Below are 24,145 nucleotides of genomic sequence, written 5' to 3'. Positions count from 1 at the left end.
ACTCAATATCATGATTACTCTGACTTTTCTGTCCTTTTTTCTCTTTTTCTGCCTCTTTCTTCGTCTCTCACTTTCTATCTCTTCTACAGATGCATTTTATTTAGCATCATTCACTAAATCTAGGCTTTAAATCCTTCTGTCTTATTTTCTGCTTAAGTTCCTGATCCTTGATAGGAGGGTATGATAAAGAAAATTTGGATAAGACTAAGAGTTCTGAAGTCTTTCTGTTTCTGTACATTGTTGGTGTACATATTAAGTTTCTCCATTGAAGTCTAAGCGATATACATATCTAGTGGAAAAGAAGTATAACCTTAAGAGTCATATGGTAGCCAATTTTATTTGTAGTATGAAAAGTAGATTTTTTGATGAATTTGAGAATTGCTATATCTCTCTGAAATGTTGACTTGAAAGTTTCATGGGGGTTGCATTGAAACTGTAGATTACTTTTGGAAATATGGCTATAGTTACTTGGTTAATCCTGCCAATGATCATGGGAGATCTGTCTATCATTTGAGGTCATCTTAGATTTTTTTTTCTTCAGACACTTCAACTTCTTGTCATACAGATATTTCACTTGTCTGGATTGTATCACATCAACATATTTTATATTATTTCTGGCAATTTTAAAAGGTTTCATTTTCCTAATTTCTTTCGCAGCCCATTTATCCTTTAATCAGAAGAAGGCTACTGATTAGTTTGAGTTAATTTTATATCAAGACACTTTGCTGAAGTTTTTTGTCAGATATAGGAGTACTCTTGTGGAAGTTTGGTCAGTTATATATGTTATCAAAAAACTCAGGATAGCATAATCCACTTTTTAATATTTATTTATTTATTTATTTATTTAATGTATTTGAGCACTCTGTTGCTGTCTTCAGACACACCAGAAGAGGGAATCTGATCCCATTACAGATGGCTGTGAGCCACCATGTGGTTGCTGGGAATTGTAGTCAGGACCTATGAAAGAGCAGTCAGTGCTTTTAACCATTGAGCCATCTCACCAGCCTCTGAAATATCTGTTCTTAACAATAAATATCTTCTGGGGGAATCAGTTTCCCTGACCTCAAACTGTAGTTCATACCAAGAGTGATTAAAAACTGCATGGAGTTTGTACAAGCAGGTAGATCAATGGAATTGAATTGAAGACCCGGAAATGAACCCACACATCTATGTTCACTTTACTTGGATAGAGAATTTACATGATCTTTGACAGAGAAAATAGACCCATTCATTGGGAAAAAGACAGCATTTTCAGCAAATGGTGCTGTTTCTACTTTTAGTTGACAGGTAGAAGAATACAAATTCATCCATTCTTATCTCTTTGTGGAAAGCTCAAGTCCAAGTCAAGTCCAAATCAGATTGGCTGAATCTAATAGAAGAGTAAGTGGAAAAGAACCTCAAACACATTGGCACAGGGGGAAATTTCATGAACAGAACACCACTAGCTCATGCTCTAAAGTCAACAATTGGCAGATAGGACTTCATAAATTTGAAAATCTTCTGTAAAGCAAAGGACATTGTAATTGATTATTTGTAATGTACTTTGCCTTACAGAAGTTTTTTCAATTTGCTCAATCTCTGTGAGGAGGTACAGGACACACACTTATTGAGAAAAGATCTTTACCAACCTATAACAAATAGTGGGCTGGTATCCATAATTTAAAGATAACTCAAGAAGTTAGACTTTAGAGGACAAAATAACCCTGTTAAAATGGGGTACAGAGCTAAATAAGAATTATCAACTGAGGGATCTCAAATGGTTGAGAAGCACTTAAAGGAATGTTCAACATTCTTAGTCATCAAGGAAATACAAATCAAAATGACCTTAGATTTCACCTCAGACTAATCACAATGGCTAAGATCCAAAAGTCAGGAAGTAGAAAATGCTGGCAAGGATGTAGAGAAAGCAGAACACTTCTTCACTTCTGGTGGAACTCCAACCTTGTAAAACTACTTTGGAAATCAATTTGACAGTTCCTCAGAGAACTGTAAATAGTTCTACCTGAAGACGATCATATACCCCTACTAATTATATACCCAAAAGGTGCTCCAGCATATAAAAAGGACACATGCTCCACTATTTTTATTGCAGTCTAATTTGTAATAACCAGCATATGGAAACAACCTAGATATCCTTCAACATAAGAATGAACACAGAAAATGTGGTACATTTTGACAACGAAGTACTACTCTACAAATAAATGGAAGGACTTCGTGAAATTCACAGACAAATGAATGGAATGAGAAAGTTTCATCCTGAATATTGTAACTCAGAAACAAAAGAACACTCATGGTATATACTCAATGATAAGTGGATATTAGCCCAAAATTTGCAATACCCACAATGCAACCCACAATCAATTTGGAGCTTTCCTAGAAGTAAGATCAAAGTTCAGATGTTTCAATCCTACATAGAACATAAGACAAAATTATCACAGGAGGTAGAGGGAAGGAGGAACCTAGGAGGGGAAAAAGGGGAGCAAGTTCAGGTATTGAAAGAAAGACCAACGAAATTCAGTGGGCACGATATTGAATAGAACCAAGTAGCAATGGATAAAGGGAACTGGGATTAGCCACTAGAAAGTCTCAGACTCCAGGGAGTGGAGTGGCTCCCAGGACACAAACTTGATGAGTGTAGCCAAAATATACAATAAAGTGAACATATATCCAGGAAAGACTACCTCCAGTAGATAGGCACAACATCAAACTGAGTGATGGGACTATCCACATATATCAAAATTTAAACTCAGAAATGTTCCTATCCCAAGGAAAGAGAGGCATAAAAATTGGTACAGAGACTGAGGAAAGGCCATCCAGAGACCAGTGTACAGATGGATCCATCCAGTCTGCATACACCAATCCACAACACTATTGATGATGCCAAGAAGTGCTTGCTGACAGGAGCCTGGTATGGCTGTTTCCTTAGAGGTTCTACCAGCATTTGACCAACACAGATGCAGATACTCACACACTGACCTGGGGACCCCAATGGATGAGCTAGGGGAAGGAATAAAGGAGCCAAAAGGAACTGCAACCGTATCTGGAGAGCAATATCAACTTTGTGAATATCCTTGAGATCCTAGAAGAAATTCCCCAACCAAAGAGTATAAATACAGAGAGCCATGGCTCCATATACATGTGTAGAAGAGTATCATCTTTCTAGGCATCAATGGGAGGGGAGGCCTGATGTGGAGTCTTGATGCCCCAACATAGGGGGAGTCTAGAGAGGTGAGGTTAAAGTTGGTGAGTGGGTAGAGGAGCACCCTCATAGGGGTAAAGTGTAGGGGGAAGATTGAAGATGGAATGGGGAGTTTGGGGAGGCATACCTGGGAAGGAGGATAACATTGAAATGTAAACAAATGAAATGATAAATAATAATAAATAATAGTAGATTTTAATGTAGGGCCCAGGTCCCTTTTGATCTCATGTTCTTGGCCTCATAAGTGTGTTAACTCAAAAAGCCATAATGCTGCAAATTAAAAATTGGAAGGAAGCTCCAAGCCATTTGGAACATTATATACACCAATGAACATATATTCCAGGAAATGTCAGTATTGGACCTCAAAAATTCTTTAGCTTGGTGAGAGTAATAATTTGTTTTGTCTTCATATAGTGTTGCAATATCTGACAGTACTATGAATGCAATTCAATAGGCATGAACCATAGGTGTGTGGGTTCATTTCTGGGTCTTCAATTCTATTCCATTGGTCTACCTGCTTGTTGATGTACCAGGACTGTGCAGCTTTTATCCCAATTGCTCTGTAGTACAGTCAGGCATGGTTATTCCACCAGAGAATCTTTTATCACTGAGAAAAAATTTTGCTATCCTAGGTTTTATTTTTTTATTCCAGATGAATTTGCAAATTGCCCTTTCTAATTCATTGAAGAATTGAGTTGGAATTTTGATGGGGATTGCACTGAATATGTAGATTGCTTTCTGCAAGATAGCCATTTTCCTATATTGATCCTGTCAATCCATGAGCATGGGATATTTTTCCATCTGAGATCTTCTCTGATTTCTTTCTTCAGAGACTTGAAGTCCTTATCATATAGATCTCTCACTTCCTTAGTTAGAATCACACCAAGGTATTTTGTATTTTTTGAGACTGTTTTAAAGGTTGCTCTTTCCCTAATTTCTTTCTCAGCCTGTTTATCCTTTCTGTGCAGAAAGGCCACTGAATTGCTTGAGTCAATTTTATATCCAGCTATTTCACTGAAGCTGTTGATCAGGTTTAGGAGTTCTGTGGTATAATTTTTATATCGTAATCTTATATGTATTTAACTTTGGTACCTGATAATTGCCTAGAAAAGTGTCCATTTAACCCTGGTTTTCCAGTTTTGTTGAATATAGCCTTTTGTAGTAGGATCTGATGATGCTTTTGATTTCCTCAGGTTCTCTTGTTATGTCCACTTTTTAAATTCTGATTGTATTAATTAGGTTAAAGTCCCTGTGCCCTCTAGTTAGTTTAGGTAAGGATTTATCTTACTTGTTGATTTTCTCTAAAAACCAGCTCATCATTTGGTTGATTCTTTGTATAGTCTTTTTCTTTCTACTTGGTTGATTTCAGCCCTGAGTTTGATTATTTCCTGTTGTCTACTCCTCATGGGTGACTTTGCTTCCTTTTGTTCTAGAGCTTTTAACTATGCTGTAAAGCTGTTAGTGTGTGCTCTCTCTAGTTTCTTTTTGGCAGCACTCACAGGTATGAGTTTTCCTCTTAGGACTGCTTTCATTGTGTCCCATAAGTTTGGGTATTTTGAGGCTTCATTTTCGTTAAACTCTAAAAAGTCTTTATTTTCTTTTTTATTTCTTCCTTGACCAAGTTATCATTGAGTAGAGTGTTGTTCAGTTTCCATGTGAATGTTGGCTTTTTATTATTTAGGTTGTTATTGATCATCTGCCTTATTCCACGGTGATCTGATTGGATGCATGGGATAAAATCAATATTTTTGTATCTGTTGAAGCCTGTTTGTGACCACGTATATGGTCGATATTGGAGAAGGTACCATGAGGTGCTGAGAAGAAGGTATATCCTTTTGTTTTAATATAAAATGTTATGTAGATATCTTTCAAAACCATTTGTTTCATAACTTCTATTAGTTTCAATGTGTCTCTGTTTCGTTTCTGTTTCCAGGATCTGTCCATTGATGAGAGTGGGGTGTTGAAGTCTCCCACTATTATTCTGTGAGGTGCACTGTGTGCTTTAAGCTTACTAAAGTTTCTTTAATGAATGTGGATGTCCTTGCATTTGGAGCACAGTTATTCAGAACTGAGAGTTCATCTTGGAAGATTTTACCTTTGATGAGTATGAAGTGCCCCTCCTTGTATTTTTGATGACTTTCGGTTGGAAGTAGATTTTATTAGATATTAGAATGGCTACTCCAGCTTGTTTCTTCGGACCATTTCTTGGAAAATTGTTTTCCAGTCTTTTACTCTGAGGTAGGGTCTGTTTTTTTTTTCCCCCTGAGGTATATTTCCTGTATGCAGCAAAATGTTGGCTCCTGTTTATGTAGACATTCTTTTAGTCTATATCTTTTTGTTTGGTAATCAAGTACATTGATTTTAAGAGATACTAAGGAAAAGTAATTGTTACTTACTCTTATTTTTGTTATTAGAGTTGGGATTCTGTTCTTATAGCTATCTTCTTTTAGGTTTGTTGACGGATTTCTTTCTTGCTTTTTCTAGGGTGTCATTTTCCTCCTTGAGTTGGAGTTTTCCCTTTATTATCCTTTGAAGGGTTGGATTCATGAAAAGATATTGTGTGAATTTGGTTTTGTCATGGAATACTTTGCTTTCTCCATCTATGTTAATTGAAAGTTTGGCTGGATATAGTATCCTGATCTGGTATTTGTGTTCTCTTAGGATCTGTATAACATCTGTCCATGATCTCCTGGCTTTCTTAGTCTCTGGTGAAAGTCTGGTGTAATTCTAATAGGCCTGTCTTTATATGTTACTTGAACTTTTCCCCTTATGGCTTTTAATATCCTATCCTTATTTAGTGCATTTGTTGTTCTGATTATTAAATATCAGGAGGAATTTCTTTTCTGTTCCAGTCCCTTTGGAGTTCTGTATGCTTCCTGTATGTTTATAGGCATCTCTTTCTTTAAGTTAGGGAAATTTTCTTCTATAATTTTGTTGAAGATATTTACTGGCCCTTAATTTGAAAATCTTGATTCTCATCTACACCTATTATCCTTTGGTTTGGTCTTCTCATTGTGTCCTGGATTTCCTGGATGTTTTGTGTTAAGATCTTTTTGCATATTGCATTTTCTTTGATCATTGTGTCCATGTTTTCTATTGAGTCTTCTGCACTTGAGATACTTTATTCCATCTATTGTATTCTGTGGCTGATGCTCACATCTATGGTTCCTGATTTCTTTCCTAGGATTTCTATCCCCAGACTTGTCTGCCTTTGTGATTTCTTTACTGTTTCTACTTCCATTTTTAGAGCGTGGATGGTTCTGTTCAATTCTTTCACCTTTTTGGTATTATTTTCCTGAAACTCTTTAAGGGATTTTGTTTGTTTGTTTGTCTGTTTCTTCTTTAAGAGCTTCGATGTGTTTATCTGTGTTTTCCTATATTTCCTTCTTTAAGTCCTCAATTATTACCATGAGAAGTGACTTTAGATCCTTTTCTTGCTTTTCTGGTGTGATGTTATATCCAGGATTGCTATGGTGGGAAAGTTAGTTTCTGATGATGACAAGTAACCTTGGTTTCTGCTGCTTCTGTTCTTTCACTTGCCTCCTGCCATCTAATTATCTCAAGGGCTTGCTCCTATCAGTGTTTCTGATTGGAGCCTGTCTTTCCTATAATCCTGGTTGTTTCAGGACTCCTCAGAGTCCTGCTTTCTCTGTGATCCTTTGATTCCAGTTTCCTGTGAACCTGATATTCTGAGTGTTTCAGAGTTCTTGGCAGTCAAACCTCCTTCGAGACCTTTATAACCTGGTTTGACCAAGCTCATGTTATCCTGGGATCCTGGAAACCTGTTAGATGTAGGGGTTATCTATTTCTTTTCACAGTATATAGTCTGCTATTTCATCCTATAATTTTTTTTTTTTTTTTTTTTGTCTCGTAGTCACTTTTTAGCTTTAGGAGATCCCACTTAAAATTTTTTGATCTTAGACCCTTGGCAATTTTTGTTCTGCTCAATATGTTGTCTCCTGTACCATTGCATTCAAGACTATTCCCCACTTTGATGGATTGTATTTGCTTGGGATAAGGAGTAGCACTATCAGGAGAGGAGTTGGCCGTTTTGGAGTGCGTGTGTCATTGTGAGCATCAGCTTTCATACTCTAGTCCTTGCTGCCTGGAAGCCAGTTGTCTCCCATTGGCCTAAAGAAGAAGATAGAAGTCTCTCAGCTCTTCCTGTGCCTTGCATCTCTGGATGCTGACATACTCTCCCTTTGAAGATAACATATTGAATCTTTTTACTTGAATTTCTAACCTAGCTTCTAAGCCTGACATGTTCTCTTCTATCTCATGTTTGTGTTGATGATGCTTATAACTAAAACTCCTGATCACTTTTCTAGACTTCCTCTTTCTAAGATTGTCTCAGATTCTTCATTTTTCCTATTTTCCTTTTCATATCTTAACATTTTTATTAATTTTATTAACAGGAACATATTACCATATGATACTTAGTATTAATTTTGCTACCTTTTAAGGGCTTCTACAAGTTTAATTATATTTTCTATTATTTCTTCATGTGAATCTCTGTAAACAAATTTTATTTATTTTTTTAAAAGTCCTCCATCATGTTCATAATGTTGAACTTAAGGTTATATTCTTACACTTTAAGATTGTGAGGATACACAGTGAGTAGATTTATAGGATAGCTATGTTACAGTAGTACCATATTGCCCTCAATTTTGTTGATTATGTTCTTTCCTATTCCTTAGGCCACCTGGAAATCTCTGATGTTCACAGTCCTGGTAGTCCCAGTTAGCTATGGGACTTTGCACGTCGAGCTGGTAGTTCTGGGTAGTCTAAGGCCTCTGGGATTTCAAGTAGACACTGTTTTCCTTGGATGGCAGTAGCCTTCCAGTTTTGCAGACAGAGACTGTAGTCACAGATAGGTTCAGATATCTGGATGTCCAAGGTGTGGGCAGGCTTCTAGAAAGGCAGTTAGAGCTTGTATTTCCTGATGTCTGCAGACATCTGGCATTGGTTGAAGTGGTATTGCCTGGAAGATGCAGCACAAGTAAATAGTGCAGACCTCATGGCAGCTGTGTTTTCCAGGGAATCCAGGAGGGAGAAGATTGATAATCTTTTTTTTTTTTAATTACGTATTTTCCTCAATTACATTTCCAATGCTATCCCAAAAGTCCCCCATAACCCCCCCCCCCCACTCCTCTACCCACCCATTCCCACTTTTTGGCTCTGGTGTTCCCCTGTACTGGGGCATATAAAGTTTGCTTGTCCAATGGGCCTCTCTTTCCAGTGATGGCTTACTAGGCCATCTTTTGATTCATATGCAGCTAGAGTCAAGAGCTCCGCGGTACTGGTTAGTTCATAATGTTGTTGCACCTACAGGGTTGCAGATCTCTTTAGCTCCTTGGTTGCTTTCTCTAGCTCCTCCATTGGGGGCCCTGTGATCCATCCAATAGCTGACTGTGAGCATTCACTTATTGTTTTCTAGGCCCCGGCCTAGTCTCACAAGTTTCTTGTAGACAGGATAAATTTAGATTTGAAAGGTTTCTGGGTAGGTTATTATCTCTATCACTCTATTTTCATTCATGCCTGAATACAGGAGGTGGCCCCTTCAGGTTTCATATCTCCAGTATAGCCAGTTACAACTAAGGTCACCCCAATTGATTCTTTGACTCTTACATTGTCTCTGGTATCCATCTCATCCTGAAGATATCCTCCACCACTGACCACCATCAATTGCAGATTTCCATTTATTTTCATAAGCATCAGTCCTTCTTTCATGTTGTTCTTTATGCCTGATCCTGAAACCCACATTCCCCTCCCTGACCCTCAGACTCTCCGAGTTCCCTTTCTCCATCTGGCTATTATGCTATTTAAGTCTCCTTTCTAAGTGAAATTCAGGCCTCATTAGTAGGGTATTTTTTCATTTGAAGGATCTTTTGGTCTTAGGAATGCAATATGGTACATTTTATGCAATATATATATATATATATATGTAAGTGAGTAGTATGTATATCATACATATTGTTTGAGGGCTGGATTATCTCAAACACGTTGATATTCTCAAGTTATATCCATTTGCTTGCAAAATAAATGATGTCCTTGTTTTTCATATCTGAACAGTATTCCATTGAATAAACTTACCACAGTTTCTTTATCCATTCTTCAGATAAGATTTCCATCTAGGTTGTTTACAGTTTGTAGCTTTTACAAAAAAAAAAACTCCTATAGAAACCACTTAGGAAATGTCTTTATGGGATTTTAGAGCACTTAAGATTTTATCATATATATTTCGTTGTTTTCTTATAAATATTCTCTCTGATTTTAAATCCATTCTTTAATGTTGCATTAGAATTCAGTCCTAAAAGAAGTATTGTAGGTCCTCATTATTGTCATTTTGTCATTGGAAAGATTATTTATTTCCATATCAAGATTCATTTTCACAGAGGGAAGAAGTTTTATTAATGAATAGGTTCCACCAATTCTGTTTCAAGTTGTAGTGTTATAATGAATAATTATGACATCCATAATATTATAAAATATTTATCATATTTTATGAAATATCATCTGATATACATAATGGTTATAAAATTTTTTATTTTTAAGAAAACTGCTACATTTCTGTACTGAATTTGTATGATGCTCACATTGGTCCTTTTCATGTATTATGCATGTATATTGTTTTCATCTAACTCCAAAATGTCATATAATTTTTTGTTTTTAATACTTTCAGATCTGTCATGTGATTATGACAAGAAGCTACTCCCCAAAGGACATATACTGGATTACTTCCAGAACAAAATAATACGAAGATTTGTATGTAGTAGCCTTTTAGATCTCTTTCGAAAGCAGTTTTGGGAATATAGACATGATAGAGCAGACTATGAAATATATGATCATGTAAATGATCAATTTGAAACTCACATCTTTTTCATTTCTGAAAATTATCAAGAAGCCCTAAATTCCCTTGAAAGGAGTCAGTCTGGGTCACTCTCATATTCACAACTGCATGATTCTTTAGGAAAAAGATTCACAAGATTTGAAGCACAACTCTATTTTATACGGAAATACACATGCATTAAAGGTGACATTTGGGTGAATAAGTTGTGTTTCCTGACATATATTTTACAGAATATGAGATTAAACAGTGCTTCAGTGCTTCATGAAAAAATGAGATTGTGGATCAGAGAAAAACGTACTGAATGTCATCAAGGTGAAGGAATCTTCTCTCAAAATGTATGGCATTTCCCACAATGTTTTGGGAAATGCCATACATTTTGAGAGAAAAACCTACTCAATGATAAGTTATACAATGTAGATCAACATAAGAAAGAATCTATGAATGCAATGAATCATGGAAGATATAATGTGGGAGGTAATTTTAAAAGCTCTAAAATGATAATTGATATTAATATAGGCTTTGTTAAGAATCCTTTACTAGTGTATTACCTAAGCAATCAATATAGAGAGATATTATATCAAGGTAATGCCTTATTAGAAGATTCTATTTGTAAAACTCATCCAAGTGAAAATCAGATAAGCAGCTTTATTCCAGAATATCATTATAGCAAGCATAGAAAGATGGCTATCTCTAATCACTACTCTCAATCTTCTTCACAACAGCATACTACAGAGAAACGTTGTATAAGTGAAAATAAGAATGCCTTTTTAAGTGAATCTTCAATTCAGAGCTGGTATACTGGACCATGGATTAATGGAGAGTCCAAGAGATACCTCTATGATACATACAGGGATGTCTCAAATGAATCGTTAAATTTCAAGAAAGCACAGAAAGTAAATAAATGTAATAAGTATGGTAAGTCATTTATAGAGTCCTCAAATCTTCAAGCTTATTATAGAACTCCTACCCAAGAGACACCTTACAAATGTAATGAATTTGAAAAATTCTTTACCTGCTCCTCAATTCTCAAAGTGAGCCATGAAAACTGTACAGGAGAAAGACTTCATAACTCTAATAACTGCGCAAAATCATTTTCACAGTCCTCAAAACTTCAAGTTCACTACAGAATCCACACAGGAGAGAAACCTTACAAATGTAATGAATGTGGGAAATCTTTTACAAAGAACTCAGAGCTTAAAGTTCACTACAGAATCCATACAGAAGAAAAGCCTTACAAATGCAGTGAATGTGGCAAATCTTTTGCACAGAACAAAGTGCTAAAAGTTCACTACAGAATTCATACAGGAGAGAAACCTTACAAATGTAATGAATGTGGCAAATCTTTTACAAGGAACACAGACTTTAAAGTTCACTACAGAATCCATACAGGAGAAAAGCCTTACAAATGTAATGAATGTGGCAAATGTTTTACACAGAACAAAGTGCTTAAAAATCACTACAGAATTCATACAGGAGAGAAACCTTACAAATGTAATGAATGTGGCAAATCTTTTACATGGAACACAGACTTTAAAGTTCACTACAGAATCCATACAGGAGAAAAGCCTTACAAATGTAATGAATGTGGCAAATGTTTTACACAGAACAAAGTGCTTAAAAATCACTACAGAGTCCATACAGGAGAGAAACCTTACAAATGTAACAAATGTGGGAAATCTTTTACACAATCCTCAAAATTTCAAGTTCACTACAGAATCCACAAAGGAGAGAAACCTTACAAATGTAATGAATGTGGCAAATGTTTTACACAGAACAAAGTGCTTAAAAATCACTACAGAATTCATACAGGAGAGAAACCTTACAAATGTAATGAATGTGGCAAATCTTTTACACAATCCTCAAAATTTAAAGTTCATTACAGAATTCATACAGGAGAGAAACCTTACAAATGTAATGAATGTGGCAAATCTTTTACAAGGAACACAGACTTTAAAGTTCACTACAGAATCCATACAGGAGAAAAGCCTTACAAATGTAATGAATGTGGCAAATGCTTTACACAGAACCAAGTGCTTAAAAATCACTACAGAATTCATACAGGAGAGAAACCTTACAAATGTAATGAATGTGGCAAATCTTTTACACAATCCTCAAAATTTCAAGTTCACTACAAAATCCACACAGGAGAGAAACCTTACAAATGTAATGAATGTGGCAAATCTTTTACAAGGAACACAGACTTTAAAGTTCACTACAGAATCCACACAGGAGAGAAACCTTACAAATGTAATGAATGTGGCAAATCTTTTACACAATCCTCAAAATTTCAAGTTCACTACAGAATCCACACAGGAGAGAAACCTTACAAATGTAATGAATGTGGCAAATCTTTTACAAGGAACACAGACTTTAAAGTTCACTACAGAATCCACACAGGAGAGAAACATTACAAATGTAATGAATGTGGGAAATCTTTTATCAGGAACTCAAAACTTCAGGTTCACTACAGAATCCATACAGGAGAGAAACCATACAAATGTAATGAGTGTGGGAAATCTTTTACACAATCCTCAAATCTTCAAGTTCACTACAGAATCCATACAGGAGATAAACCTTACAAATATAATGAATGTGGCAAATCGTTTACACATAACCAAGTGCTAAAATTACACTACAGAATTCATACATGAGAAAACCTTACAAATATAATGAATGTGGGAAATCATTTGCACATAACACATAGCTTAAATATCACTGCAGAATTTATACAGGAGAGAAACCTTACAAATGTAATGCATGTAGCAAATCTTTTACAAGGAACACAAATTTTAAAGTTCACTACAGAATCCATACTGGAGAGAAACCTTACAAATGTAATGAGCATGGGAAATCTTTTAGAAAATCCTCAAATCTTCAAGTTCACTACAGAATCCATACAGGAGAGAAGCTTTACATATGTCATGAATATGGGAAATCTTTTACACAGAACACAGGGCTTAAATTTCACTACTAGTTGATGCAGGAGAGAAACCTTACAAATATAATGAGTTTGGGAAATCTTTTACACAATTCTCCAAATTTCAAATTCACTACAGAATCCATACAGGACAGAAGTCTTACTAATTTAATGAATGTGACAAACGTTTCCAAGGAACAAAGAGCTTAAAGTTCACTATAGAATCCATACAAGAGAGAACCCTTACATTTTTTTTTTTTGTTTGTGGCAAATCTTTTACATAGAACTCAGGGCTTTAAGTTCACCAAAGAATCTACACAGGGATCTAACCTTATAAATATAATGAATGCTGCGAAACCTTTACACAACACTCAAATCATTAAGCTCAACACAGAATCCATACTTCAGAGAAACCTTACAAATGCATTGGAGGTGGCATATCAATTACTAACTCTCTAAATCTTTATGTTCACTACAGAATCTACACAAGATATAAACCTTTTAAATGTAGTCTGTGTGGCAAATCTTTATCCGGTCCTCTACTTTCCAAGTTCATCAAAGAACCCATACTGGAAAACAACCCTGTAAATGTAGTGATTATGTGAATTGCATTTCCCTACCCTCAAATCTTCAATATCACCTCAGAATAGAAACTAGAGACAACTTTATTAATGTAAAGAATGTGAAAAATCCTTGACATGGAAATAATGCCTTAAAAGAAAACCCAGCATGTATCCTGGAGAGAAACACTACAAATAAATAGGACATGGCAAATATTTTAGCACAACCTCAAAGCTTGGAGCATATAGATCCATGCATGAAGCTAACTTAGTAGAAAATTATTGTCCCAGCATTAATAATGAAACATATTTAAAATGAGAAAAGTATTGTTAGAATTTAAATAATGTTGAAACCCTTTTATCATAGAGTTCTAATAAAGAAACCCTATTTTTATAGTATTTGGAAACATTTTACTACCAACTTCAACTTATATTCATATTAAGTACTTATTTCAAAAATAAAATATGAAATACCCTTTCACTCAGCATTAATCATCTGACATTATTGATTAATAATTGTATAGAATTCATTTTTTAAATCATTAAATAAACAGTATACTAAAGTGTAAGGATTTTAAGCAGAATAACTGTAATAACTATGCAAATCCAATTATGATGCATATGTTTATAGATTAGTATGGAAGATTTTTAGGATTTATTAGATATATTCTCTTTGAAGGTTATTGTGTTCTTAGTCTTTTATCTTTTTAAAAGTAAATTTTAATCTCTAATCCCTCCTTGTTACAATTATCAATAAATACTTTAGAACTGTCTACTACTATTGCCTTGGTGTATTTAGGATTCATTTTATACTGGGTAATTGCATTCATACCTTCCAGTGTCTCATTGATAATGCCAACAGAAATATGTTTCAAAAAATAAATTGGATTGCTTTTGACAAATTCTAAGACAACAATTTTGAAGAGTGTATGTGTTGAGCAGAGAAAACCATGAGGTTTCCTGGGTATGTATGTGTGTGTGTTTTATGCATAAAATAACTTGTATTACAAGGAACATAGCTTCTGTTCCAGGGTAAAATTCTAAGTGGATCCAATGGGTGGGGAAGATGTTGAAGCTTTAAGATTACAAATCCTCTTCTGGTCAAAATGTTGATGTTTATAGTACATTGTTCATATTGTCCACAATAGAATTCTCACTCTTATTTTTTTCAAATCACAGGATGTCACAAATTTATGATGAAAAGGGAAAGGCCATATTTTACTTATTGCAAATGAAATTATATTTAGTATTTCAAGCAAACTGTACAGGGACATTTAGGGCATTTGCATTACATTGTGTGTGTGTGTGTGTGTGTGTGTGTGTGTGTGTGTGTGTGAATAGAACAGTGATTAGAAGGGCTGGGAAAGTATCTATGGAGTAGAATAGTGAGTACTTTGTCCATATACCAATGAGTGGTACACATCTGTGTCATGTGTTACTTTTTGCTAATTCTGAACAGTTTTCCATAGTTGATTTGCTAGTTTTCAATCTTGCACACTTGAATGTATTTTTCCATTTCCCTGCAGCATTTTCAATCAATTTTTTTTTGGTTATATTTGATGTCATTACTGAAGCAGTATGCCTTCTTAAAGTCATTGGAGATTCCAGGGCTATTTTTGAATGGTTCAATTATTCCATCTAATTTATGATTTTTATATATTCCAGACATATATTATTCTGTCAAACAAAGAGTTGACAAAGATCCTCTCTTATCCTATAGAATTTCCACTATATTTGGTTTTTGTTCAGCTATGCAGAAGCCGTTTAGTATTATAAATTCCAACTTGTCTATTTTTAGCCTTAATTCTTTTGAAAAAGAAGTTCTATTCAAAGGCTAATTTAAGCAGATAGATAAAAGTAGATGACAAAATTATATATGATATACAGATATATAAGAAGTACATTTGTATATAGAGAGCTTCTTAGGTAAGTGTATATACACAAATTACATATCTAATTATGTTCTTATCTCTTTATATATACATATAACATGAATATATTTACAGAAAAGGATATTGTTCTCAACAACTAAGATCAATAATTGACAACTGTGAATTTAACCATGTATATAACCGTATATACAGTATATCTACCTATCTCTCTATATTTATATTTGTATACATATCTACATCATTGATATAACATATTGATAAATTTCTATGTATTTATATCTATCTGCCATTTACCTGTAGTTTTATTCATATAGACTAAGATATAGATGATATAGATATTATTATAGATATGATATTGGGCAGAGAGTATCATTTATTCCAACTGTTTCTGTGTTTCTGGTTCGAGATTTCTGTGTTTAATTCAATTTCATATAGTTTTGGTAAAGGTGAAAATTACAGTGACAAAAATTTTCTGTCAATTCTAGAAGGTATTTATTTGAGTTTTAGACCTATTATATAATGACATATCATCTGCAAATAGGGATAGCTTCATTCACTCTTTTCTTCCTTGTATAACTTTAATTTCCTTCATTTTCCAGCCAGAATATAGAGTATAATATTAAGTATATATAGGTATAATAGGGATCACTGATTCATTCCTGAAATGTGTGTGATTGCTGCAAATTTTCTTAATCTAAGATAATATTTCATATAGAATTTGTATCTACAGATCTTATTTTTCAAATTTATTTATTTATTTACATCCCAAACAGAGCCTCCACACACAGTCCCACTGTCACAGAATCCCTCCTCCTATTCTCGCTGCCCTGCTCCTCTTAGAAGGTGGTGTCCCACAGCCTGCCCCATCAAGTATTTGATTCATTAGGGGCATCCTCTACCACTGCAGCCAGACAAGGCAGCCCTAATTGCCTGGGGTGTTTCTCAGTTCATGGTTGCCCTTTCTTTATTTGATCAGCCTCTGAGAGCTGCCAAGGGTCCAGGTTATTTGACTCTGTTTGAGTTCCTATCTCATTCCTTTCTTCAACCCTTGCATAAGAGTTTCAAATTTCTATCCAGTGTTTAGCTACGAGTGTCTGCATCTGTTTAATTCAGTTGCTGGATGGAGCCCTTCAGAGGACAGTTATGCTAGGCTCCTTTTGCAAGAATAAGATGATATCATTAACAGTGTCTAGGACTGATGTGTGACCAAGGCATGCTTCTCAAGTTGGGCAAGTTATTGATTGGCCATTCTTTCAGTCTGTATTACATTTTTGCCCCTGCATTTCATGTAGATAGGGCAAGCTTTTGTTTGAAAGTTTTGTTGTTACTTTTTCTCATTCATGCACTGGGAGTCCTGCCTCTCTAGAGGTGTTTGCCTCTTCTGTGTTATCTGCCTTATCATGGAGAACATACCATGCATTTATTTTTTAGGTCTGGGTTACATCATTCATCATGATATATTTTAATTCCATACATTTGACTGGTAAATATAAGATGTCTTTTTTTTTTTTGTAAAAGCAGAATAGTATTTCATTTTTGTAAATGGACAACATTTTCTGTATTGATTCTTTAATGAGGGACACGTGTTGCTTACATTTTTTTGTTATTAAGAATAAAGCTTCTATGAACATAGCATAGATCCTAGTGTTATGGTGGAACATCTTTTTTGTATATGCTCAGCAGCAGTATAGTTGGATACTTTGGTGCTTCATACTGGGAGAAAAAATACTCATAGCAGCTAATTTGGCAATAAAGTGGAGAACAGAGCCTAAAGGAAAGGCCACTTGAGACTGTCCCACCTTGGGATTCATCCCATATAGAGTTACTATATCAAGACTCTATTTTGGATGCCAAGCAGCACATGTTGAAAAGAGCCTTAAATGCCTTTTTCCAGAGGGGCCCTGCTAGAGCCTTGTAAATACAGAGGCAGATGTTAGCAGAAAAACATTGGACTGAGTGCAGGGTCCTTTAAAAAGTAGTTAAAGAACGGAATGAAGGAGTTGGACCGGTTTGCAACCCCATAGGAAGAACAACAATATCAACCAGCCAGAACCCCCAGAACTCCTAGGGACTAAGCCATCAACAAAGGAGTAGACAAAGCTCCACTACATATGTAGCAGAGTATGGCCTTGTCGTGCATCAATGTAAGGAGAGGTCCTTGTTCCTATGAAGGTTCTATAGATGCTCCAGTGTAGGGGAATCAAGGGCAGGGAGTAGGGAGTGGGTGGGTTGGTAGAGGCCCACCCTCATCGAATCAGAGGAAGGGAGGATGTGGTAGGGTGTTTCTGGGAGGGAGGGATTCCAGGAAATGGGATACCATTTGAAATGTAAATAAAGAAAATATCCAATAAAAGAAGAAGAAGAAAATATTGAAGACATTCTGAGTCTTGCAGGCAAATGGATGGAACTTGAAAATATCTTCCTGAGTGAGGTAACTCAAACCCTAAAGGCCTTGTATAGTATGCACACACAATAATAATTATAAAATAGCCAAAAAAGCCCCTTACAGAATACCCAAATACAGTCCACAAAAGTAGAAACGCTCAACAAGCTGAAGTGCCCAAATGAAGATTGCTCATTTCCACTTGAGACCAAGAAAAAAGGAATCACAAGAGGGGAGGGAGGGAGGGAACTCAGCGGAAAAGTAGATAGGGTGGTCTTGAGAGGGAGATGGAAGACCTTATAATGTTTTGGGTGAGGGAAAAGGATTGAAACCTGAAGTCCAGAAAAAAAATATAAACAGTCAGCCTCAGAAAATAAGGGGTTGTAGGGAGACCTGGGAGGTGAGAGACTCCCAGGACTCAAGTGGAGGGACATTAGATGAAATGCCAGACAGTAGGGAATGGGAAATTACAGAGCCTACCTCCTGTAGGAGGATAGTGCATCAAATGAGGGATAGGGTTGCCATCCAACAGTCACTTCTCTGACCCAAAACTGTTCCTATCTGAAAGAATCACATGGATGTAAATGGAGAGGAACCAGAGGAAAAGAAGTTCCAGCAACAGGCCCAAAGTTGGATTCAGCTCTAGGGGATTTCCCAAGGCCTGACTTTATTACTGAGGTTATGGAGAGCTCACAATAAGTGACCTATCATGACTGCCTTCTGAAAGCAACTGAGACAGTCAGATATAGATATTTCCACCCAACCAATGGTCAGAAGCAGCTGTTCTTAAATTAGCGAAGGTTGGAAGAAGCTGAGAAGGGCAATCCTGTAGGAGGAACAGCAGTCTTAAATAATCGAGACCACTGAGATCTCTCAAACACTGAACCACCTCCATGAAGAAATTAGAGCCAGGCATGGTGGAGCACACCTTTAATCCCAGCACTCAGGACGTAGAGTCAGGTGGATTTCTGAGTTTGAGGACAGTCTGGTCTACAGAGTGAGTTCCAGAACAGCCAGTGCTACAGAGAGAAACCCTTTCTCGAAAACAAAACAAAACAAAACAAAAATTAGAAAGTTCTATTAATTGCAAGTAAATTGTACACCTGAAAGCTCTAGAAAAAAAAAAGGAAGCAAAGACATACAAGGAAAGAAATTATAAAAATCAGATCTCAAATCAGTCAGTTACTAATAGAGAAAATAATACAAATAGCCAACAAAACCAAGGTTGGTTCTTTGATAAAAATCAACCAGATAGACAGATCCTTAGCCAACCTAACAAAAAGAAATAGATGAAATCCAAATAAGCAAATTAGATCTGAAAACAGGGATATAATAAAAGATATCGAAGAAATTCAATGAATCATAGGTCTTACTTAAAAAACATGTACTATACAAAATTGGAAAAATCTTAAGAAAATGGACAACTTTCTAGGCAGATACCACTTATCAGAGTTAAATGAAGATAAGGTAAACTATTTAAACATCACTATAACCCCTAAATTAATAAAATCAGGCATTAAAATCGCCCAATTAATATATTCCAATGCCAGATGGTTCAGTTCTTCATGGTAATGAGACATACATATAACCTCATAATTTTATCCTATTGAGCAGCTCTTCCTGGGCATTCACCCCCACAAAAGGTATTTGATTTCTGGTTCACCACAAACAAAGTATATGCATTCACATCCACCATTAAATAAATCAGTATGAATAAGCAAGGATCATCACTTCGTTAAGGATATCCTACGGTACGGTCTTCCTCTTACCGAACAGAGCCTAAATCTCTGAAGAAGAGGGTCTTCTGCAACCCCTCTTAATTTTGGTGCTCACTCAGAATCAGATTAGTTCTGCCACCCCAGACAAAGCCTTCTCTTATCTGCCTGGCATGCGGATACCCTGAAGGTAAGTTGGGACCAGAAACCACATTTGTCCCAGACCCCTTTCTTTCCCTGTCTGTTTTGGCAAAGGAGAACACAGACTATAGACTGCCATTAAAGTCTGTCTTTTGATACACCAGGTAATATGAGGCCGCTGAAACATATAGAGCAGAGGACAGAGTAAGGATTCAGTCAGAGAAGATGTACCTAAACCTTGAGAGACTTAAGGCCTCAGAGAGTGGGGAGATCTTGTGGAGTAGCATGGGGTAGAGTAGGGACATCCTCGTGCAGACAGGGGAGAATGTATGGTATGAGGATCAGAGAGAGTGCAGACTGGGAGAGAGGTAATGACTGGAGTGTAAAGAAATATTTAATAATAATAATAATAGAAATAAAAATAGTAATAAATTAAATTTTATCAAGCAAAGCAGGAAAACGACTTTGTTCTGCTTCCCCTGAGCTTATTGCTGGCTGTACTCCATGCAGCCAGAGCAGTGAGACATAACACAGTAGGGCACCTGTTTGCCCCTTAGAAACCTAAGCATAAGTTCATACATATGTATGTCTACTTTCCATTTCAAAGTGTTGTAGTATATAGGCTCTCAGGTTTATGTTCATTTCTGCCTTGTTAGAAAACATTGATTTTCTTTATTAATAGTATCTCTTTTTCTTGCAAATCTCATATAAATACAGAATGAAATATGATCATATCTATTACCTCCTTGCCCCATCAATCTTCCCCTGTATATGCCCTAACGTCTGAGCCACATTTTCTTTTTCCCTTCCCTTCCCTTCCCTTCCCTTCCCTTCCCTTCCCTTCCCTTCCCTTCCCTTCCCTTCCCTTCCCTTCCCTTCCCTTCCCTTCCCTCCCCTCCCCTCCCCTCCCCTCCCCTCCCCTCCCCTTCCTTTCCCCTCCCCTCCCCTTCCCTTCCCTTCTCTGCTCTTTTCTCTTTGTTTCATTTCTCTCTTCTCTTCTCTTCTCTTCTCTTCTCTTCTCTTCTCTTCTCTTCTCTTCTCTTCTCTTCTCTTTTTTCTTTTCTCTTCTCATCTCTTCTTGTGTCTTTTCTTTTCTTTCCCCCTTTGTTTGCCTTTTTCAGAGAATTTTACTTAAGTGGTTTTTACAAAGACTGTTGAAATATGAAAGTCATTTGTTTGGTAGAAATATCACGCTGTCTTGTCAAATAAACTGAAGTAACCCAAAAATATATTTCAGAGCTCACAGAACTTAAAAAGAGCAAAGATTGTATGCAACCAGATAAAATGTATCTCTGCATTTCCTATGTCTTGTCCAAGACTGCTTTATTCAATGTGTTACATCAACCACCTTGAGGAAATGCAGGGACCATTCTGTTTGGAATCTCAAGACACACTAAAACTTAGAGTATTTAGAAAGAAACTTTTACAGATACAATTATTGAAAAAAATTACCATCAAGAAATATTATTTTGAAATTCCTTTCTTGCCAAATGATCAAGGTCAAATTGTAATCAATCATTTACCTGCCTAGACTTTTCATACACTTAAAGTGTATTCTGGACCATTGCTGAACCATGAGCCACATACATGAATGTGAAATGTAACTCCTGTGTAAAGTTAGGTTCTTCAAACATATTATCTTTCTGCCTTTATACAGAAGTAACATTTGTTACCCTAGAACTATTCTATAAACCCTTAATAAAATTTTCTACATGGACATTTAAAAGAGCAGAACAAGAGAACAGCCTTGCATAAAGTAGGATTAGCTAGTTAGAGGGAATGAGCACATTGCATTCCTGTTAACGTTTTTTATATTTGAAGATGCCCGGAGTTGTTTATAAATGACAGTAGACGCTTGCCTCTTTATTTTCATCTAAATATGAATTCTTAAGAGAAAAAAACATCTATAAACATATAAGGGACTGCATCTTCCTTCATCGTTTACTTGGAATCAGTATTGTGATGCTGTCATAGAATCAGGAAAGAGGTTGTGGTAATCTGGAAGAGGTACATATGATGCCATTATCATTTTATCACAAACCACCTGCCATGCAATGCATGGACAGGAGTAATAGCCACAGCAATAGATGGGCACTTCACATAAACATTGCCCTAGGCTGAATTTTTGTCAATATAAATAGGACTCCTCTGTGTTTATTACATTCTCCAATGGCATTAGCCTCTGTATTCCATCCAGCTTCTTCTTCTGTTCTAGAGGATTAAACATGTTAGAAAGTGGAAAACACTGTTGCAAGTGGTTGAATAGAAAGCTGCAGCAAAATCTGAGGCTTTGGTCTGTCTTGAAAGTGGTGTTGCAAATCTACCAGCACCAAATACCAAAAAGCCACTCATTTGTAAAACTTGTGCTGCAAGTGGAATCTGCAATCAGGCACCCTCTGCAAGTCTTGCCAGTACCTGAAGATGTCTAGTTGTTCCCAAGTCAACTCCAGTCCTTTGTAGTTCATCACTGTCCAAAAATGAACTAGCACTAGAAGCATCAGTTTTTCCAAAAATATGACCAACTTTCAGTGGTCTCTCAGCTAACTCGAACCATTAAACTGTTCCAAAGCCTTTTGGGCACATTCTTAGTCAGAAAATGCAACAAATCCATATCCCTTAGATCAACTGGTTTCATTATCCATCAGCAGCTGAATAATTTCAATCCTTCCAATAGGTTCAAAGATCCCCCTAAAGCATTTCTCCAGTTATGTTAAAGTGTAATAAGCACAAGTAGAGCCTCATAAGTCCTTTTTAAAAATTGTTTACCATTGTAGCAGCTATGTCTTTTTCTGGCTGTGATGTCTGGACTATTATTGTCACTCCTAAAACTCATTGGCCATTTAATCTATTTGGTAGAGGCACTGAACTGACATCAACAAATTCCACATAGGCAATTCTTTTGAGCATCTTGAATTTCTATCAGAAATCATCCTCACAACTCGAACCTTTTCTACTGTAGAAAAAAATTCTTCCAAATCTCTTGGTGGACTTCTTGCTGCCAATTGCACACAGAAAACTGCCCTTGCATCCCTTTCCTCAGGAGTGAGATTATCAATAGTTTCCCTCATAGGGCTCTTGTCTTTCATGAATGGAGTTTTCCTTATCAAACATCTTCTGTTTAACACAATCTTTCCTCAGATGGGACTGTTAAATTTTGGTCCGGAGTAGGGACTTATGTAGAGGCCTCAGAAATCTTCTATCTGGGCTTTGTGAGCATCTTTGAGACCCTTATCCTAGTCAAATGTGAACCAATCTTCTCCTGGCTGCCTAGGCATCAAGTTGAAGAACTTTTACCTCCTCTTTTAGTCCCCATCTGCCTGGCTGTTGCCATGCTCCCACCTTGATAAGGGATTGAACCTCTGAATGTGTAAGCCAAAGCAATTAAAAGTTGCCGCTTATAGGATATGCTTGATCATGGTGTCTTCACAGCACTGAAATCCTAACTAGGTCTCAGTAATAAACATAAATGTTTAATAAAGCAAATTTCCCACATGACCATGTAACAGAAGAGTATAGAAGATTCCTTCCTAGTGTCCATGTTCTCTCTAGTCATAGACTTTTGTCTTAAATAGAATTTAAACATGACATCCCTCAAGTGGTAAATGCTTCAAATCCAGTAAGAATACAATTAGTTTCTCCTAACAATGGTTCTACTAGGCATATCTGCCTTAGAATGTACATAGCTAGATATGATAGGAACAAAGACCTTGATATATTTACTCCTCCCAGAAGACTGCAATATACTTTCTGACCTTTGGATAGGTAGTCAAAGGACAAAGTTTTCCTGATTAATTTGAGTTTAAATGGCTATGTTGTGGTGTCACAGTGTGTTGTGTCTTCAGCAATAGTGAGTTACCACGTAGTTACGTTGAGTAAGCAAGTATAGAGGCAATAGATTGTGCAGTGCTGAAGACCTCTGTGGTCCCTGACTTGCACTTGATTTTCATTTAGTAACTCATGTTTTGTGACGTCAACTATAAACTTTCTAACTAGTACATTTCCATAAGGTATTTTCATACAGCTTTTGTTTGAGTTAATCAGTCTTTCATTCTCTCCTGCCTCTTATCTTGCATTTCTCCTCTCCATTGAACACTCAGTCTTCAGAATCAACTCCTCAGCTATCATATGAAACACTTATCATTTCCTGATATATTGATGATTTTAGAAACTGTAAGTACTGATTTCCCCCAAATAATTCTGGGTTTGTCATAAAATAGTGCTTATAGTTAGTTATATGCTGATCTGTCCTTTATATGTTTAAACATATTTCAAAATTTTTCTTTCTTTTGAGATAGGCATTTACTCAGCCAGGCTACCCTTTGAACACCTAATTCTCATGTCTCCATCTCTCAACTGCTGGAATAACAGGCATGTGTACCTGTCCTGTTATTTTGTTCTTGAATAATAACAAGCAAACTTATTTTAAATGGGTTACTTTGTAACCCCAATATCTGAATCCTAGTGGATTGAATGTACTGTTGCTGCTGG

General features: G+C 36.2%; 1 pseudogene; it reads right to left on the bottom strand.

Moving 5' to 3' along the window:
- Window positions 20,768-22,877, bottom strand: Gm18423 (predicted gene, 18423; annotated as a pseudogene).

This window comes from Mus musculus, chromosome 6, assembly GCF_000001635.26.
Source record: "Mus musculus strain C57BL/6J chromosome 6, GRCm38.p6 C57BL/6J".
NCBI classification, from domain to species: Eukaryota; Metazoa; Chordata; class Mammalia; order Rodentia; family Muridae; genus Mus; species Mus musculus.
Note: the sequence above shows the minus strand (reverse complement) of the source record. Positions and strands in the feature narration are given on the sequence as shown.